A 19,411-nucleotide genomic window follows, 5' to 3' on the forward strand; every position below is an offset into this window, starting at 1 on the left:
TGGAATAAAAATAAATTTGTTTAGGGCGATTTGGTTTCTGTGGTTTCTTTGTCCTGCTAGCTTTGTGCTCCGTTTCGTTTTTCTCCATCTTTCAGATTGATTTGCAGCCAGACAAAGAAATATGTCTTGCGGGATGTAACGCTGTAGACTCTTTAAGGTTTGGTTTCTTCCTCCATCTTCTTCTTCAAGGCTCTGTTGTAATCTCACACAGCTGTCAGATGCAGGAGGATATAAACCTTCAAAGATTTCAGCACTATTCAGTGAACAGTTGTTCTAAACGTTGTTGTTTTTTTCATATTAGAACTCATGCTGAAGGAGTCTTTCAAAATTGATGTATATTATAGTTAATGAATGTAACCAACACCAGCGTTGCATACAGTTGAATTCATTACCACTGATCTCCATTCCTATGAGACAACACATCCAAATGAAATCAGTTCCGAGATGTATTTATTGAATGTTTTTTTTTAACCAAACTGCAAGCTGAAAAACTTTTATCCCTTCCATTTGTCACCCACAAGAGACTTTTCAATGAGTTTAAATAGATTTAGCATACACATAAATAAAACATAAGAACACGTTCAGTTCACATAGCTTTAGGAAAGATAAGTAAACAATAAGGATAACATGAGGAATCAACTTTTACATCAAATATGAATACATTCGTAACACTTGTCCGTGTGCTTACTAGGCTCTCATTTTCCTTATTCTGTTAAACAAGCAAGAGCACCTCACCCAAGACAAAAAAAAAACAAAACAATAAAATATTGGCTGACTTTATAAGCCGTGTAGTAGAAATCCAGACCCATTATGAATCTAGCGGAGTGGATCAGGACACTTCTTCCACTCTCCTGGCTGTGTGACAGGTTGGCCTTATAAAGATGCTCTCACTGGTTTGTGTTTTCCTTTCTTTCACCTCTCGACTGGTGAGGTTGAGACGCTTTGATCTCAGGCACTTTCTGAAATCATGAGGTTGTTGGCTGACGAACACAAACGTAATACTTTACACATAATGTAGTCTGTTGTCTATACCCTTACATTCTACATACTGTACATCATTATTTAAATGTTCTCATTTCATATAGCTTCATATAGTTTAGCTTCTAGCTTCTTTTTTTAAAAAAAAGAGAGGAATAGTTTGACATTTTAGGAAATAAGGCTTATTTGCTTATATGAGAAGATCGATATTACTCTTCTTGTCTGTTAAATATGAAGCTAAAGCCAGGAGATGATAAGCTTAGCAGGGGTACAAAATTCACCTAAACCTATTGAACATACTTGCTAATTAGTTAGAAGTAATTTGATTTGTACGGGGAAAAAAAATTTAAATCCACCATTTTTACAAAGGGTTGCCGTACTTTTTTTTTTCTTCATCTTAGCGTATGACTTCCTAGATATTTGTCATTAATTTGAGACTCCCTGCATATTTCAAAAAATGTTAAATTATTCCTTTAATACAGTTTAATTAAATCAGTGTGTAATCCAGAGGTATCTGAGAATATTGTTACAGGGAAATTGTGCAGACCTCTGTACACAAATTTGTCACATGACTCAACTTGATTCAATTTGTACAAGTTGAAACACACTGGCCCAGATTCTGATCAACCTATAAATACAGAAATGATGTTTTTAAACATACTTTCTACTTATGTTTTACCCTCAAGTACAAAGATGTGGCCTTATTTCCAGTCATGGGTCAAGCAAAATTTAGCTTCTCTTTAGAGAGATGAGGTTGTAAGACATCGAGGACAAATGACACAGTGTCAGTTCAGTCAATCAAAGAGAAAAATACCAAAAGTTACTCTAAAAATTCTTGTGACTGTGTAAATTTCACAACATTTACAATATAATCCAGTGTGGCAAAACCCACACCCATCTTACACTACAGAAAAGGATAAAAATGAAGAAAAATGGCCCAAGTCTGGAAATAACTCCACGTTTCACAGAGTCACAATTTAAGAACTCAAAGTTTTTGCATCTTTAAGACAAAAGCTGGGTACTTTTATAAAATTCCCAATAAATGACCTTTCATCAATGAAACAATATGACATTGGCATTGAATTATATGTATATACAACAAGTGAAACTTTCACAAAGTAGTAATAACCTGATAATTTTATACATCATGGAAATAGCCATTTCCTCATGTTTTAAGGCATACAGTCATTACGCACAAGTCTTAAGCTTTGAATCAATAATGTAGAAACTGAGATCAATGGCTGAAAAATACAGACTACCCTAAACTCAGTAAATTCTATGTACACTTACGAGTGAACAGGTTGCAGTGTCTATCATATCTGTTTGCAAATGAATGTTGGTATATTCATTATCAACCTAAATAGCTGCATCTGTCTGAAGCCAGTAAGTAAAACACCTTTTTTCCTCAGTTCTCCTCAAAAGATGCTCGTCGGCCTCCAGAGCTGAAAACGTTTTCTCACAAATGGATGCGTCTTGTTGACCCTTGAAGTGATGCATTAAAAACTTGAATAATAAATGATAATCAAACCCATTTTTGTCTGATCTTCCACCATTTACGGGTAGCATTTCAACACTTTAAACTGACTTAATGCCATTTAAATACACCATTTGTTTCAGTAGATGTATGTTATACAACTTGTGTGAATACAGTTCATATAGTTTCCAGTGAAATAAAACACCACCCAAAGTCAATTTTTCCAGAAAACAGTGAGAAATACAGTATAAAAACAAACATCAAATTTGTAATATGTCTGTTTAAATCTCATATAAATGGGTGTACGTTGTGTTCTTTGAGGAAAAAAATAAGACAGCAATGCAGATACCTGTGTTTACCTTCTCTGTACATCCTCATCTTTTATCCTATGTCAGCAAATAATTTCCATATTTCAGTTAATAAGAACATCTGAAAAATATTTTCCAAAACTGTCCACGCTCTCTGCAGTCTTTCATGTCCCTCAGTCGGTAAAAGCTGCATCTTTTTGAGCATCTCTTGTTAGCTCCATGCATTTATGTACAAGTCAAAAGTGTCCAGGTATTCTGGATAATTCTACCTCTAAAGGGGAGAGAAACAAGCCAGTCTCACATAGTCTTAGTTGTTTGAAGTGAAGCAGGATGGATGCCATATGGCGATCACGTAGTCTTCGATCCAGCTCACGAATGGTGAAGCTGGGCCTCTTTCTTGCACCTCCTATCTTCATTTCCAAATCAGTCAACATACTGCAGCTGCAATGGCACAGATCAGCTCTGATCTGCCCACTAATGAAGTACAGTAAGAGAGTTCAAGACCTACAAGGTGGTGTAGATGTAGACAAAGATAATGACTACCAAGTTGAGAATGGTCCCAATGATGCCCAACATGGCCAAGATGCTCTCCTCCGTACTTTCCTTGTCTTGGATTCCCTTTTCCTCATCACTGTGGAGAGTGTTTACCATTTTCCCTGGAAAAGTCTGCAGTTTTCGTCTCACACCAATCTGGAGCGGGCAGATAAGAGAGAGAAAAGAAAAACACAATCTGTGTGTTAGCTACTGCGACTGGTTAGTTTTTCCTTTGAAGATGGTCTTTGCAGAGTCGTCTGTTGGTGAAATGGTTAATGAGGAAATATAATAATATATAATATAATATACATAGTCTCAATGCTAATATGTGTTTGTTTTTTTTAAATACTGTGAATGGATTACATTAAACACATGAAAATCTACCTATAAATGCCACTTTACTGTATTTTAATGCCACAACCGCATTAACATGGACTGGGATAGCCAAATCTGTTTTAGCAACCATAAAGGAACATCCAGGCAACAGATTAACAGATTTAAGAGCTGGTGCTTGAGATATAAAAACAAAAACAGCAGCAGGGTTGTGTGATGCTTGTTGCTTTCACACATATTCACAGGGTTAAGTAGATGCAACACTTTCTATATAATTAGTTTCAAATGCATTCATAGTTTCTCAGTGCAAGCACCATGGCTCATGTGTAAATTCACGCTTTATGTCAGCTTCAAAACAGTTTTCGTGCAGCGCTCCTAGTTAAGAGGATAGTGAGTTAATTCATTAGGCAGCAATTTCACAATCTAAACTAAGACTTTAAGAAATGTTTGTTTTTACCATTAACTATGAGTTTAAATTACCCAATTACTTTTCCTATATCAATTAGGAATATATCTTATTTTTCTCTTAGAAATGGTTATTGCCAAACTGTTATTTATTTAAAAACAAAATTAGAGTGAGGTGACACAAATGCTTGTGACTCAAATAATAAATTTAACACACATGAACCCGGGCCTACCATACCTCATCTATTTTTCAGGTGTTATAAATATGTCATAAAGTGTGATGTAAGCAGTGTACACTGGATTTCTACATAAAATACTGTCATGTTAGTGTGGCTTTTTTGCTATTTCCTGCATACTCATATATAAAACTTGCTTTCAGGCATGAAGTAAACTTCTGGTTATAACAAAAAAAATGGATGATTGCAACCATGCATAACAGTGAACTTCTAAAAACAGACACCAACTCTCTCCTCTTGATTGACATGCTGGACATCAGAGGAATAGCCTTGGCAGCTCTCACTCCAGTGAGTGAAAAAAGTAGGCCCTTACTTTTCAGCTGTTGGACCTTTCAGGAAGTGTGTATATGTATTGATTTGTGTAGCCCGGGGTGGAGCATTAGAAACTAGCTGTATGTTTTTAGACCGCAGGCGCAACAGCTTGTGCGAGTTGGCATCCAAACACCTCTCGGGAGAAAAGCACTCTTTTTGCGGGTCAGTGGGTTTTATATGCCAACTAGCAACAGTAAAGCATGTAAGCTAATGCAGACTAAAAATAAATCTTCTTACTGAGAACTGTTCCTCTTGAAGTAAAAGGCTTAGATGCAAGGAAAAAAGTACACTTTTCTGTCTTTCAGCAAGAGTTTACAAAAAGACATTACCTGAAGTACTACCTGGGTACACATTGTGCCTTTTAGGCTGATGTACTTTATGAGAGAGGAACTGGCGTGCAAGAATGAAAACAACCTCGAGTTCTCTTAATGCTTTTGTGTAATGACACAGTCGAACTTGCTAAAATTACAAGTCCAATGATATTCACTATTTATTCGCTGTATTGTATTGGTGTCTGTTTACCTCACGAGGAATCATCCATGGTGTCCACTCACATAGTTGTCCACTCACAAGTAAAAAACAAAACAAAACACATGCCTTCCTAATCATTATTTTCTGATGATGATGAATCTAACTTTACACAGCTGTTTACAGTAATTAACCTTTGCAAAGCCCACATTATTAAGCCTCATTTGCAGGCGTCCTTTGCAATAATTGAAATTTATGTAACCTATCGAAGGAGCTCTGCCACACTGGAGTATTTTTATGTCACCGGTGCAGCATTTCCCCCCCTTTTTCTTTGACTTACTGCTTGTGTTCTCAGACAGTTTAGCAGAGGAAAAGGGTCTTGGCAGAAATCATCACCTGCCAGAAATCGGGTAGAGCGCTTCAATGTCTAAGCGTGATTATTTGCAGATGGATTACAAAGAGGGAGAATTTGAAGGTGGTTAAACTGATTGAGTTGATCACGATAAAATCATTTTAATAACTTCCACACGAGCCCAACGCTCCAATAGAAATATTAGATTTTAAGAGTCAAATACAGGATGGGTTACCAGTGGGTTTTTAAGAGACCTTTCATACTGTAAAACTCACGGATCTTTTGTTCAGGCTTGTTTATAAGGTTAACAGCATCAAACTGATAAAAGGCTGATATTCCACGCTGTGACTCTGGATGATAGCAGTGTCCAATCATTGCGGTGCATTGTGTTCTTGATGTACATAAAAACACCATCAAGCTCTGTTTCTTGTTAAAGTGTGCTCTCCTCCTCTGATTTGTAACAATGGGCTTTGATTGCCTCTCCTGGGGAGCACTATAAAAAGGGCTTTCCTCAAACTGAATGGAGATCTTTGTGTAGCGACGGTGCGCTGGATGTGCCCTCATGCATGAAGACGCCTGCCTGCTGCTGATATAAATAAGCGCTCAGCAGGAAAACATGGATGGGAGACATGTGCCTGAGGATGCCGAGGGAGATGGAGGTGTATTGATGGAAAGTAACTAAGTACATTTACTCAAGTACTATACTTTGATACAGTTTTGAGGTACATATACTATTTTATTCTCCATGACAATTCAGGGGTCAATTGTACTTTTTGGTCCACTTGATTTATCTTTAGCCCTCTTTCAAATTAAGAGTTTACATTAAAAAACAGTGCTTTCCATCCTTTTTGGCTTATGACCTTCACTTGAATAATTGTTTAAAGTGTCCCGTATTTTATAAAAACAGGCTAATGTAGAAAAATGATTACATGTTTGTGTAGATGAACTTTCCTCTGCCATTAAACATCTCCCAACCCTTCAGATTTATCTTGTTACTGTAGGTTGACAACTACTCTCCTAAACTATTAACTATTTAGATTTACTATCTAAAGTAATTAGCTCCACCTTAAGCATCTATGACGGTAAAATGACATGTGTTATATGAACATTTTACAGCAGGAAAAGTACTTTTACTTTGACTTCTGTTCTTTTTCTTAGGTAGGATTGTACTTGTAACGTGTACATTAACACTGAGTACTTCTCCCATCACTGAGGAGGCGGGATGGTGGTGGAAGTGGTGGCAAACGAGGTTCCAGGCTCTGCCGAAACCTTGGTGCTTTGGAAACAGCTTTACCAGCGGGTACAGCAACCTTCTGGACACCTTCCAGTGCCTCCTCATCCAACGTCTCCAGTGTTCAACAGAGAGCGTTCTGTTTCAAGTGGCAGCCAGTGCTGGCATCCTGCGACGTAATCATTACCCACCCATAACAACTGCTTCTGTCTGTTTAACACTTAGTCTGGGCAGTGTGTGGTAGGAATCAGAGCTGTCATAATCCAGGAGAAGCTATAAATGTAATGAAACATACTGACACAGCATGGCTTAAATATATAGAATAACACAAGTATTAATCCAGTCAAGATACAGTACACAGTACCCACTTCTCCACCTCTTATTGATGTGCTAGTCTCAGGTAAAGAGGATTTACTTATCTCAGTATTGATTCCCGTTGTCACTCAGGAGCTCATTTTCAATGATTCCAACACTTTTACATCTTAACTTTTCCCTCATGAGCAGCTCTGTCACTGTCAGGGCCAATAAGGATTTTAATATGATACATGCAGCAGCTCATTGAAAATGAAAAGCATCTCCTTGAGGGTTTTTTTTTTTCTTTTTACAAGGTGATCTCACACCTGGCTACAGTAACAGCCAGAAGCGTATAAAAAGAGACAGACAACAAAAGAGAGAGAGAGGGAGAGAAAGGGGGCGATGCCATACCTGGGACAACAAATCCGGATACTCCTGCTACACCTAACAGAAGCTAACATCCTCAGATCAGATCAGTGGAGAGTAAAACATTTTGCCACTTGAATAATCCTGAGCATGTCAAATGACTCCAGATGCTAACAGAGACTGACAGGCAGAGTCGCTTTTGGCATTGTTATGAAATGGAATTAAAGCAAGCAGCTTCTCAACCCCTCCCGAGTGTGTATGTACACACGCACACACAGGTTGACGCCCCATCACACACTCACACAGACACACACACACACACACACACACAGACACATACATTCAGAGCATCACACACTGAAACCTACTGTGTAGTAACAATGCATATATAGAGAGAAATCATAAGAAACAAAATAGAGTTTTGAAATCAGGAGTTTTTTGGTGTCAATAGCGAGTATGACCCATTTTTCATAACCTGCACTGATTGTTTTGTGAGTGACAGAAAAGTGACAGATCTGTTTTGGATCATGAAATATTTCTTTTTAATTTATCAAAATAATTATGCTGTATCCCCCCGTGCCCCTGCTGAAAGATTTAGTCACACAGGAAGTTGCAAATTTACGGACATGGAATTTAAATTTAAAAAAACAAGAAGTATTGCAGTTTATTACACACAAAAGTGAGGGTATTAGGAAAAACTGAGTCGCAGAGGATTTGTTTAAATCCATTTTAACTTCATTACACTCAAGAGAACGAGTCCCAAATTAATTCTTCAATATCCTCAAAGCTTAAGAGAGACTGTCATTCAAGGCTGTCCTGCTGTTACGCATTTAAACTTGTTAACAACATGCATGAGAAGCCCAGAGGGCCATGTGGATGTGTGTTCTGGACAAATAACCACCACAGCTAATATCTCAGAGTAAAGCTGACAAGACATAAAGGAGCGTGTTTTGATTGTAATGTTCAGGGTGTCTCTGCTACCTTATTTAAAGATTCATACAAAGAAAACTGAGCCTGGAAATATAACACATTTAGAAATACGCTGCATAATAAATTGATAGCTACACACTGTCAGGACATTTAAAAATGGTGAAAGATTCATTAAGCCTTTGTTGACAGTTTACAGCTGCTCTGCACATGATGATGAGGGGGTGGATGTGGGATGACAGTGGTACTTTTTAAAGACCTACCTTGCAAAGCATCAGGAATAACATAGCATTGGACATGCTGGAGGGGGGTGCCTTTCCGTAGTGCACAGACATCCCTGGCAACTAAGGTGAAAGTCGACCCCTCTCATCCTTCAGCTGTGGAGGGACACAGGATCCAGAGATTGCTGTCTCGTCTTCTAGGCGGTGCAATTTTAGGGTTCTCGTTGGATGTCGTACCCTGCGGCGCTCCAGCGTCTCCTCCCCAAATTTCATCTCACTAGTGGCCAAGTTCTAGCTGCCTTCACTTTCTCCTCCTCATCCTTGTGAGAGCTGAAACTGTGCTGCCCACCTCCTCTCGGCTCTTCCTCCTCTTCCTCTGTCTGTTTTGTTTGCCTCCCCACCTCTGCTTCTCTCTTCTCCTCCTCTTCTTTTTCTTCTTCTTCTCCTTGTCTGTGTGAAAGGATGATGTCAAGTTGAAGAATGGAGTCAGTTGATGGGCAGATGGGGGTGGGAGGGTAACAAAGCTGTTTCATGTGTACGTTTCCATCCTCCTTTTGTCTTTATTCCGCAAAGCTTACAAAAAGAGAAAGAGATTTCAGTCTTGTCTCTCCTGCTCCCTATCCTTACCCCCTATCAGCCCTTATTAAAAGCTTATCCCCTCTATCAAACTTTTATAAAACATGTTTTGCTGATGTCTTAGCTTTTAAATGTTTCATGCTGATATAAAAAAGGAAAAAAAGCCACCTATGCTGAAGTGGTGGAAGCCCCTGCTTGCTCTACATGATGTGTAACCTAACATACCTTTTCTTGCGCTCCAGTGGCTGAGCGTGTATTCCTAACTAACTGAGCAGAGCGTGGATGCTGGACGGCTGTAGGAGAGAGACAGAGAGAGAGAGAGAGAGAGAGAGAGAGGGAGAGGGGGGAGAGAGAGAGAGAGAGAAAAGGAAAGGGGGATGCTGTGAAGGAACCCGTCGCCTCACACTGACGCTGTCGTGGTTGCTTTTGCTCCACAGGCAAGAGGTATCCCCTGCTCCCTCTCTCCCGCGCATGTTAATGCAGCCACGGTTGCCTGGCAACCGACTCAGGGGAGTCACACAGAGCCTGACGACAAGAAGCGTTTGTGACAGAGGCCATAAGGAGGGGCGAGGGTCTCCTCCGGATTTTATGTGTTTGTATATGTACAGTAGGCTATATATGACCGTGTGTTCAGGTAAAATATGCAAAGCAGGGCAGATAATCCGTGTGTGTGTGTGTGTGTGTGTGTGTGTGTGTGTGTGCGTGCGTGTGCGTGACATGTGAGTTTCTGTGTTTGCATTTATGCAAAATATTCACGCTCCTGCCAAAGTTGGACAAGCCTCAGTTAATGGGAGTGTGCGCTTGAATTATCTGAAATCATGCATAAAGGAGTGTGTTTTTGTGTGTGCCTGCATAAGTGTGAAAGACAGAGGTGTGCAACTTTCGTGTACGTTAATGCATAAAGCAAGCACATACTTGGATTAAAGGCCACATCAAGTGTTTAAAGTGGAGAATTAATTAAATTTTTCAACAGAACTGCCATGATTAGTGAATGCACTCATGGCAGCCCGGTGGATAATAGAGGTAGAGCATAGTAGAGTTCAACTTTGTTAAAATCTGACCTGCATATCTACACCATTGACCAATAGTAAGCCATCTTGACAATGTTGACCTTTGAGAGGACGGCGAGTCAGAGAGTCCAAAATGGAGGAAGCTATCATAACTTATTAGCCATGTTACATCATTTACCTTGTCAGACTAAAGAGAGCTCCACAAAAGAATAATGTTAATGTTTGGCAGGTGGTTATATTGAATAATCTGTGTGAACCTATTATTTCTTTAGTGAACAAGCTATGCAAGTTTGCCAGCTGACCGGGAGCTTTCCCTCTCCAATAACTTTATTTAAGAAAATGTTAAAGGGAGCGAATAGAACAATAAAGCCAAGAGAGAAGATCACAGCTCTCCTCGCTGCTTGTGAATTATTAGCAGTTAGCCAGCTACAGCAGTTCACCAACTATGTCATCAAGCTTTTAAATATTTCGCAAAGACGTTAAATTGAATTCGGCTATCATTTATACACCTGTTGAGTTGCAGGCTATGACATGTCAAAACGTGGGGTGACCAGTCTGTTGGTCAACATGACTGATTTGAGAATCAGGCTAAATTTCTGCCATCAGCTGTCATTTGACATTTAGTTTGGGAGGGTCATGAAGCATGATTATTTGCCTGAATGCTCAATTTCCTACATGGATGCTGACAAAAGATTAGTTATGAACTGTGGTGCACTTGTTTTAATTGGAGTAGTATTTTACATGTTGTGCCTGTGGTCTTAATAATAATGAATGATAAATCTGAAGTTAAAAGAACACTAAAAGAGCCATCTGCAACTCCATATTTTTCTTTGTTTTTTTGCTTTCTATTTGTTAACATTGTTATTTATGTTATTTTATAAACTTCATTAGAATCAGCCAAATGACCAAAAAATATGGGTTCCCTGTTTCATTAATTGATCAAGCAGCAGAAGCAGAAAGGCTGTTTAACATGTGTAGTGTTAGTTAACACACATACGGTATTAATAAACATGTACAATGTCTCTGTTGTTTAAGGTGCAAGGGTGAGTGTGTGTCAGAGCTGAACGGCCATCAGTTGATAAGACAGCATGTGTTGAAAAAAGAAAGGTACATAGTGTGTTCACAAGTCAGGTGTTCTCATGCATGAGGTGAAAACATGCGTGTTTGTATATGTGTGTGATTGCATTCTTTTTTAGAAACACACAGCATTTTGTCATGATGCACATTCACAGTACGGAGCTTCCTCATCTCGCCCTCAGATATGCAACACATCAGTGTCAGCAACTGGAGAGCGTAATGGATACACTGATCAAACGTGAATAACCTCCGGGACATTTTACTGTGCAATCCGACACCAGGACGAACCCTCCCAGAGTGAACCGTCCCATCCAGTCCTCTCTCTCCCATCCTTTTGTTTTTTTTCCACTTCACCTCAGCCCAAGGGAAGGACACGAGCTCTCAGTGTTTGAACTGTGAGCAGAGAGACTTATCTCTTTGTCTTTTAGACGAAGTAACCCAGGCCATGCCACCCATTTCTCATTTAAAGAAAAAAAAAACGTCTTGAATATTTATAGCTATTCATCAATTCACATGTGGGTCTTTAGCTTTCTGCAGGGAGGTATAATCTTTCCAGTAACAAGGACAGAATAAATGCTGCATTTTAATGTTTTGTTCTGACTTGTCCCAGTGTGCTTGTTTTTTTAATTACATGGATAGTGAATGTTTTAGATTCCTTGGTTTCTTTTGAACATTTTTCATTTCACTGATTCCTGAAGAACTATTACCAAAGGAAGTCTTATGTCACATTAAGAGGCACAAAAATTCTGAATCTGAGGTTGTGGAAAAAAAAAAAAACAGTTTGGAAATAGATTTTCCTTTGAACAATATTTCATTATGTGGATGGGTTTGGCTGCTAATGGAAATGTTTAGAATGTGAAACAGCTGCCAACAAATTAGTTTAGGCTTGATGTTGCTTTGCGCATGAAATGACCTGGAATGGACAGCAATAAAAATGGAAATGTAAAGGAAACATTGCCTCCGAACTGAAACCACCGGTGTGCATAATTTTATTGCCGACTTACCATCCCTCTCAGCCTCAAGATTAACTAACTTGGACGGTCGCTGCCTGCACGGGCATTTATAACAATTAATCAGGGTGTCGATCGAATTTCTTCTTGTTCTTGCAACCGATTCAGTGTTTCTTCTACTGCATAGTGATCATCCTTTGGCTCACATCAATTTCCATTCAAACGAGCTAACATCAGTCTCAGCACAGGCTCAGACACTTCTAAATTAAGCAATGCGTGACTTTACTCTTTATACTGTCCACAGAGTGAACTGACCGTGCTTTTTCCTGCTCTCAGTGCAATGTCACATTGTTATTGCTGCACTAATCAATATCTTTATATTAACAATGGACCAGCTGACTATGTGTAACTTAAAAAGGGTCACGCGTCGTGTTGCATCCAAACAGAGTTGTCATTGTGGAGCTGTTCCCCGTGGCTCTACAAAGATTACATTTTAGAATCAGCTAATTGTTTTTACTGGCTTACAATTCTCATGTTTTTCAAAAACCTGGAGCAGGCAGCTGTTCAACAAAAAAAAAGGCACTGATAAAATACAATGCTGTGTCTTGGACTTGATATTTACACTTATACTTGTCTGAGACTAATGTTTCTTTCAAAACGGTGACATCTGTGTTGTTTAACAGATGTCTGTTGTTTGTTTGTCTGTGAATTTAAAATAGTTTGGTAAATCTGTGTAATGAATGTGCACAAAGGTACATTTGGTACATAAGTTATATTATCACTGTCTCTCTGTCTCTCTCTCTTGTGTCAAAAACTATAAAAGAAAGTAAAGAAAGTGAACTGTCTCACTTGTCTCTCTCATTTTGACTCAGGCTGGACTCGGTCTTGATTAGTCCTGGTCTTGGGCTTGTCTTTGGAGTTGGTGGAGACCAAAATAAAGATAAAAGAAGATGGAATATTTATTTTGATATGATATGATATTCTAATTTATTTTTCAGGTGGTCAGAAAATAAACCTTCAAATTAATGCTAATGTTGTCTTCAGAATGCTTCTAACACGTTATCAGGTGATGTCACTGTTTAGACTCTCCCAAGTGGCAAACAAAAAATTATGAATTCAGGTTTAACCTTCTAAACATGAAGGAACTAGCAGAAAACACACACACACACCTAGAAGTGAAAATGGCTGAGGGTATTACAAAAATATCTTTCATGTAAAGTAAGCGCTGAGAGGGTGTCAAATTTCAAACTCTGAAAGCCTTGAGTTTACTTTAATTAATTTCACAGGGTAAGCACACCTTTCATGAGGTAGATCTAAGGACACAAAGGCCTTGTTGCAAATTGGTGTGAGAGAATAGCTCACCCACACAAATTCCAGGCATTGTTTTAGATTCAAGGGTAAAGCTGATGGGATCTGAGGGTCTTCACAATCTAGATTAGTGGAGAAGTAATCTGCAATTAATGCCTCTAGTTTTTCCTCATCACATCTGCTCTTTCTAGTGTGTTTGTATTCTCTCGATCAACCTTTGCTTTCTAATTTGTCCTTCAGATAACGCAGCTCTGTAATGCCACCTCATTAATTATTGAGAAACCAGACAGTCGTGCTGTATACGAACAAAGTTTACTACAAACACTGAGCTCAAAACACTTGAGAGTCCTGAACTTCTGTTGATTTCAGAAGAAATGCAAGAAAAACTTTAGTCTGGTAAATCTTTCATACTGGCATCAGGAAACCTTGAAGAAACACTTCAAACACCGTTTGAAGGTCTGAGAAACCACAAAGTGTTGGCCAGTCTTGATAGAAAGCTGTCTAGAAATCTCCACTAAGGCGTCTTTTCTTCTCTGTGGGGGTAAAGAGACATGGCTGAAAGTTAAGTAGGATAATAAGACTGGTTGCATGAGGTTAAGAAGTAAGGCAGTGTCATGGCTGTCATTAATCCTAATTAGCAGAGAACATGACAGCAGCATATGGGTGTCCTCCAGTCAGAGAGCCGGACGGCTGCTCTCCCAGTCCTGTTCCTGTCACTAATAAAGATGCCAAGACAGGGGAAATAAAAATTCAAACTTTGAAAGATGTTTCATTCCTTCATTCTCTCTGGGAAAGATGGATGGGTCGTGAGCAGAGGTCGGACAATGTAAAAGCATTCCCGTTGATCCTGTAGTAATGGGATCGTAGTAACCTGAAAGTGGTGTGTGTGTGTGTGTGTGTTGGGGAGCGGGGGAGACTAAAGAATGTAAAATAACAAGAAAAACCACTAAAGATTGATTTAAAAGTTTTGTGATGTTTTCTTTTTTTTTCTGCTTCGCTGCTTCAGTAACTTAAAGTCTGATAGAATGAAAAAATGAAAAAATGCTTGACCTACAGAAAAAGCTAAATCACTCAGAAATAGTTGTAGTAATGCTTTTAGGCTTGATTGGTCAAAGCCTGCTGCTGGCCAACCTCAGACTTGGCTTCCTATTGGCATTTTCATTCAATTATTTCATTGTGGAGCTTCATAATTAAATAAGATACTATATGTTCATTGGAAGTCTGATTTGACCCTGAGTTCAAGATTTTAGCAGTCTTCCACGTATGGTTTTGGAATTAATTATGTATTCTATTTAAAATGGTGGATGGAAGATAAATTAGTGCTCATATTGCAATTTCAAACTGAATGAAAAATTAATGTCTGAGCTGGAAAGCTACCATAGACTTCATTTACTAGCTGTTCAATGCATTTCATTACATATTCAAATGATGTGTTGTTGTGACAGATGTAGGATTGGAAGGGGGTGCATGTTCGACATGCAGTTTGGGATTATCAGATCTGTATTTGTCAGATAACCAGAAAAATCTTTGTAGCAATTTTTTTAGTTGTAAAACACATTTCCTGTAAAGCGTAATAAATCTCCAGTCAATTAGCTGTTCTGGAGCTCTCAATCGTAAATCTTATACACACTTCCTCAGTAAATGGAGTTTGACCAGATGTTATTGAATTGACTGTACACTCAAACCCCTCCGATGAACAGCAATCATCCAATCAGAGCTTAGCCTTTGTAAATAATCACAGCGAGCCTTGTCAAGCTTCTGATAAGAGTGATAGTTGTCATTTAATTATCAAAAAAAATAGAATAAAGATTGCATTAAACAATGTGTTTATCTTCTCTAACTTAATGCTGCAAATGTTAGTATGTCTAACTTGTCTGCATACTGCCATGGCACAGATCATTAATTTGTCATTTATTCTTGTTTTCAAATGAATCAGCCTCAAACGGGCTTACTCCATGAATCTAATGCTATAAAATCAGAAACAGTTGTCATGCCAGCCATCAAAATCACTGTCTGTATGTGTTTGTGTGCATGTGTGTGCATTTTTTAATCCAGATTTTTGGATTGCAAAAATCTGACAGTTATCTTGCCTAGCAACAGTAACTAAGGGGTGTGGAGCTTACTTAAATGTAGCTTGTAGATATTTATATTTTCCTTTTCTTTTTCTTTTTTTTTGTGAGAACTTAAACATTTTAATTTACTGTTTTCTGGAGATCAACTTCCTCAGTAAAATGAAACGTTCAAAGCCTTCCTTACTAGGCAACCTGCCCAGGAAGACCATGTGATACAATCAAAAGCTCCACAACTGTGTTTCCTTCAGCACATGTGGTGAGAAGAGAGTGGATGACATGACAGCATATGAGTCTTTTCTCACTGAGAGCGAAGCTGTTAAGATGCTCACGCTCTCTCTCACTGTCTCTAGAGATACTGTGTTGATATAAAGAAGCACTAATGAGAGCTTTAAGACTTTAACATAAAGAGTTGATTTTCAGCGTTCGTTCCTTTCCATATCTGTGGCAGTGAAGTATTTATAAACCACACATCTCGACATACTGGCTATAGATTTTAAGTGGGATGTCATTTTAATAAAGATAAAAATCATGTACTCCCCTTCCTCACAATCACACCTTTCTTTCCCTCTCTGTCTCTCCTCCTCTCTCTTTCTCTAAAGGCCATCCTGATATCCTCCAAGCCTAATCTCAGACTCTGCTACTTACATCAAAAGCCTGTCAGCCCGAGCACATGAAAGCCTGTTTTCTGAGAGCCGCTAGTCGTCCGACTGGAACACTCGACGCAGCTTTAATTTTTTTCCTCCGAACATTCGACAGAGGAGCTGATTTGGTAGCCCATGCAGAGACATCTGTGGGTCAGCACATATACACTTTCTAAGTGTTCTCTTCTAATGGAAATACATTCAAATGTATTCCCCTTTATATCTTCCCCTTCAACTACAAGCAGCATAAACTATAAAGTCTGAACTTCTGCAGCATAAACAAAACCTCGTCATCAATCAAGCCCGATACTTGGGATAAAAAAGCATGAAGCAATCAGCTTTGATGCTCGGCTCATTCAATATGACTGTCAACTTTCAAAGTCAGTTACAGGGGCCATCTTTGTATGCCAGCCGGCGTATGACGTGTCTACACTGTGGCTTCAATAGATACAGTAAACAACATCTGGCTTTGTTGGGAATCTTTACATGTATGAAATATTGCACATATCTACTGACAAAACACAAATTGACAGACTGCGTGTATGAACAGCTTTTTGAATCTTGTGGTGTGTGTGTGTGTGTGTGTGTGTGTGTGTGTGTGTGTGCTGGCTGACTGAATGGTTGAGTGTAACAAGATGATGAAATGTCATATTGCCAGCAGCTGCAGGTAGAAAATAGCGTGCAATTGAATCAGTCTCATCATTTTGAAAGAGTTGATTAATAGAAAAAAAAGAAAAAGAAAAAAGGAACAAATATAGTTTGAGTTTGCTGAGGAGAGTTTCTCTAACAGCTCACCATCTTCTCAGGCTCAGATGGAACAGAAGGTGCAGTAATAAATCATGTGTTGCATACAAAAGCAAATAGCTCATGGGGTATTCAATATTGAGATGCTGAGACCTGAATCAGAATATAGATATATAACAGCCTTTGTCTGTTTCTCTTTGAATTTTTTTATTTTTTTAAACATAGATTTGATATTCAAGTGAATTTCTCCCTCAGCTCTTTCTTCACCTTGCACTTTGTTCAAGACAACAAATACACAGTGTTGCCTTAGCTCCTCACATATAGAAAAACGCAATAAAAAATCTCGTCCTTAAGAAAATTGACCTTAAGCTGTTATATAATTAGGATAATAATCAAGGACAGAGCAGCATTAGCAAGGCTGAGAAGCATCCTCCACATCAAATGATTATTTTTCCCTCCAACTTCGATAAGTAGGCTAAGTAGGACACTGTGGAACTGAGAACTAGATCATTATCTGCCTGGAAAAATAACATGTCGAGAAATGATTCTGGCAATTCAAACACACAAAAGCTTCTTTTATGTTCAGTCTTCTGGGAAGTGACAATGTAACGTTCATCCTCTGCGGTGCACCATCTTTTATACGCATGGAAAAATTATTTGGGGCAACTCATCGGTCCCTGCTTATAATGCATTCTCTGTTCATACACAAATACATGTGTTTATTGTTGTATTGCTGGTGAGTCAACTGTTGAAAAGCAAACAGAGGTTTTAAAAGGGGCTGTTGATACATCTGTCTTTTCTGAAACAGTTGCAAGCCCCTCTGCCAAGTCTGTCTGACGAATGATCCATTTGGTGGGAGACATTAACATATTGAACATGGGGGATATTGAGCCAAGGGATTACAACAACACAATCCTGGATGGATCCGATCGGGAGGTATTAAAAATGAAATAAGAAATCTCGTAGCCTTGCATCAGGCTGCTCTGTTCTGCTTCGCTCACTGCAGGTGATTTAGGAGGTTTAACAATAGTACTGATCCTGCGGGAAGATGAGTCTTCTTCTCTCTGACCATCGTTCCCTTTCATACTCTCTTTTTCACACAAACATCAGTTCTCACTCAGACATGAGTCACACCTTTGGACTGAGAACTTATTTTCATTGGTATCACAGTGGATGCCACATGCAAGCTCAGTATCCAGCCTCTCCATGTTTAGCTATGAGTGTGAAGGGCAGTCTGAGTTCTAGTCTTATGGTTTGCAAATGATCAAGTTTAATGTCACAAGCAAAAAGAAAGAAATAAACAAAGGTATGACGGTGTTCCTTCCAGTAAAGAAAACATGACAGGAGTCTCCCTGTTTATATTACAAGTAGTGTAGTAGTCACATAGTCTCATAGTATAGTCGAATGCATCTCAAATCTCTGCACTCTAGAACCCCGCCACATGCAGCTACCCCTCAAACAGCCGGAGACCAACACTGCTTTGACTGAACTGGTCACACCTGGTGCCAATATGCAACTGGTGATAATGGTTCACATGGAGTCAGGCTAAACAGAACAAGGTTAGAACGTCAAAAATACAAAAAAAATATATCAATATAAATTATAAATACTTCTTTGTCTGCAGTTGTGATTGCACACAAAGAAGCAAGAAGATTGGGGGTGTTTAGCTCAGTTGGTAGATTGGCTGCCCCATGTGCGAAGGCTCAGCCCAGGGTTCGAATCGGACCTGTGGCTCTTTCCCGCATGTCATTCCCCATCTCTCTCTCCCCACATTCCTGTCACTCTTCAGCTGTGTCTATCAAAAATAAAGCTTATAAAAAGTCCCAAAAAATAAATAAATAAACTGAGGTACAATCTGACATAAACACATCAAGGCACTTTTTTTCTCATGGCAAACATGAGAGCAAACTGACGAACACACTGAACTTTGATGATACTGAGGATGATTTCACATGAAGGCAGGAAAGGTATGAGAGGTATGACTATATTAATTTAGTTAAATTTAGGCTCGTCGGTGGCATGTGACACCATTGTTTGCTGTCAGCTGTTTTTTAGGCTTTGGTTTTGTTAATATTAAAGGTTCACAGTTTGACTGTGTCCATGTCCGTGTCCTGAAAGTCAGTCAAAGTCCCTGTTTACTGTTAGATCAGTCAAAATTTATTTTGAATATCAGAATCAGTATTTTAAAATCAGAACAACTACAATAAATTATATGTAACAATATACTTTTTCGATGATAAAAGGTCGGTTGTTTGTACACGAAAGACTTTTATAAAAGGGGTTAAAAGTTATTTTAGCATTTTTGTAGTATATTGTGGAATATAAGCATCCCTTTCAGTGTGATTTTATTTAATTGTTTAAAGCCCAATGCAACTGTGAATATACCTCATATTTTCCTCTAATTTTAGGGACTTTTCAGATAACAACACTATCTGTGTCAGTGTTTTTTAAAGCAATGCTCCTAATTTAATTCATAAAACTGACATATATGCAAAATAAAATCATTTAATTCATTTCAGTATCTGTTTGTATCATGTCAGTATAATTGTGAGGACAGTAGCATGTTGATCTGAACACTTATTCATTCCATTGAG

The 19,411-nt window shown here is 38.6% G+C and overlaps 1 long non-coding RNA gene across 2 annotated transcripts; it reads right to left on the reverse strand.

Moving 5' to 3' along the window:
* Nucleotides 1–433: 433 nt before the first annotated feature.
* On the reverse strand, nucleotides 434–9,426 carry LOC109138076 (uncharacterized). Of its 2 annotated transcripts, XR_002041826.2 has the most exons (3): nucleotides 9,241–9,426; nucleotides 8,482–9,012; nucleotides 434–3,450 (listed from the first exon to the last, which is right to left on the reverse strand). It is a non-coding gene; the product is annotated as an uncharacterized LOC109138076 (long non-coding RNA). The 2 variants fall into 2 exon arrangements; XR_002041825.2 differs by having other exon boundaries at nucleotides 8,482–9,426.
* Nucleotides 9,427–19,411: the final 9,985 nt, after the last annotated feature.

Source organism: Larimichthys crocea, chromosome XXIV, assembly GCF_000972845.2.
Source record: "Larimichthys crocea isolate SSNF chromosome XXIV, L_crocea_2.0, whole genome shotgun sequence".
In the NCBI taxonomy this organism is placed as follows: Eukaryota; Metazoa; Chordata; class Actinopteri; family Sciaenidae; genus Larimichthys; species Larimichthys crocea.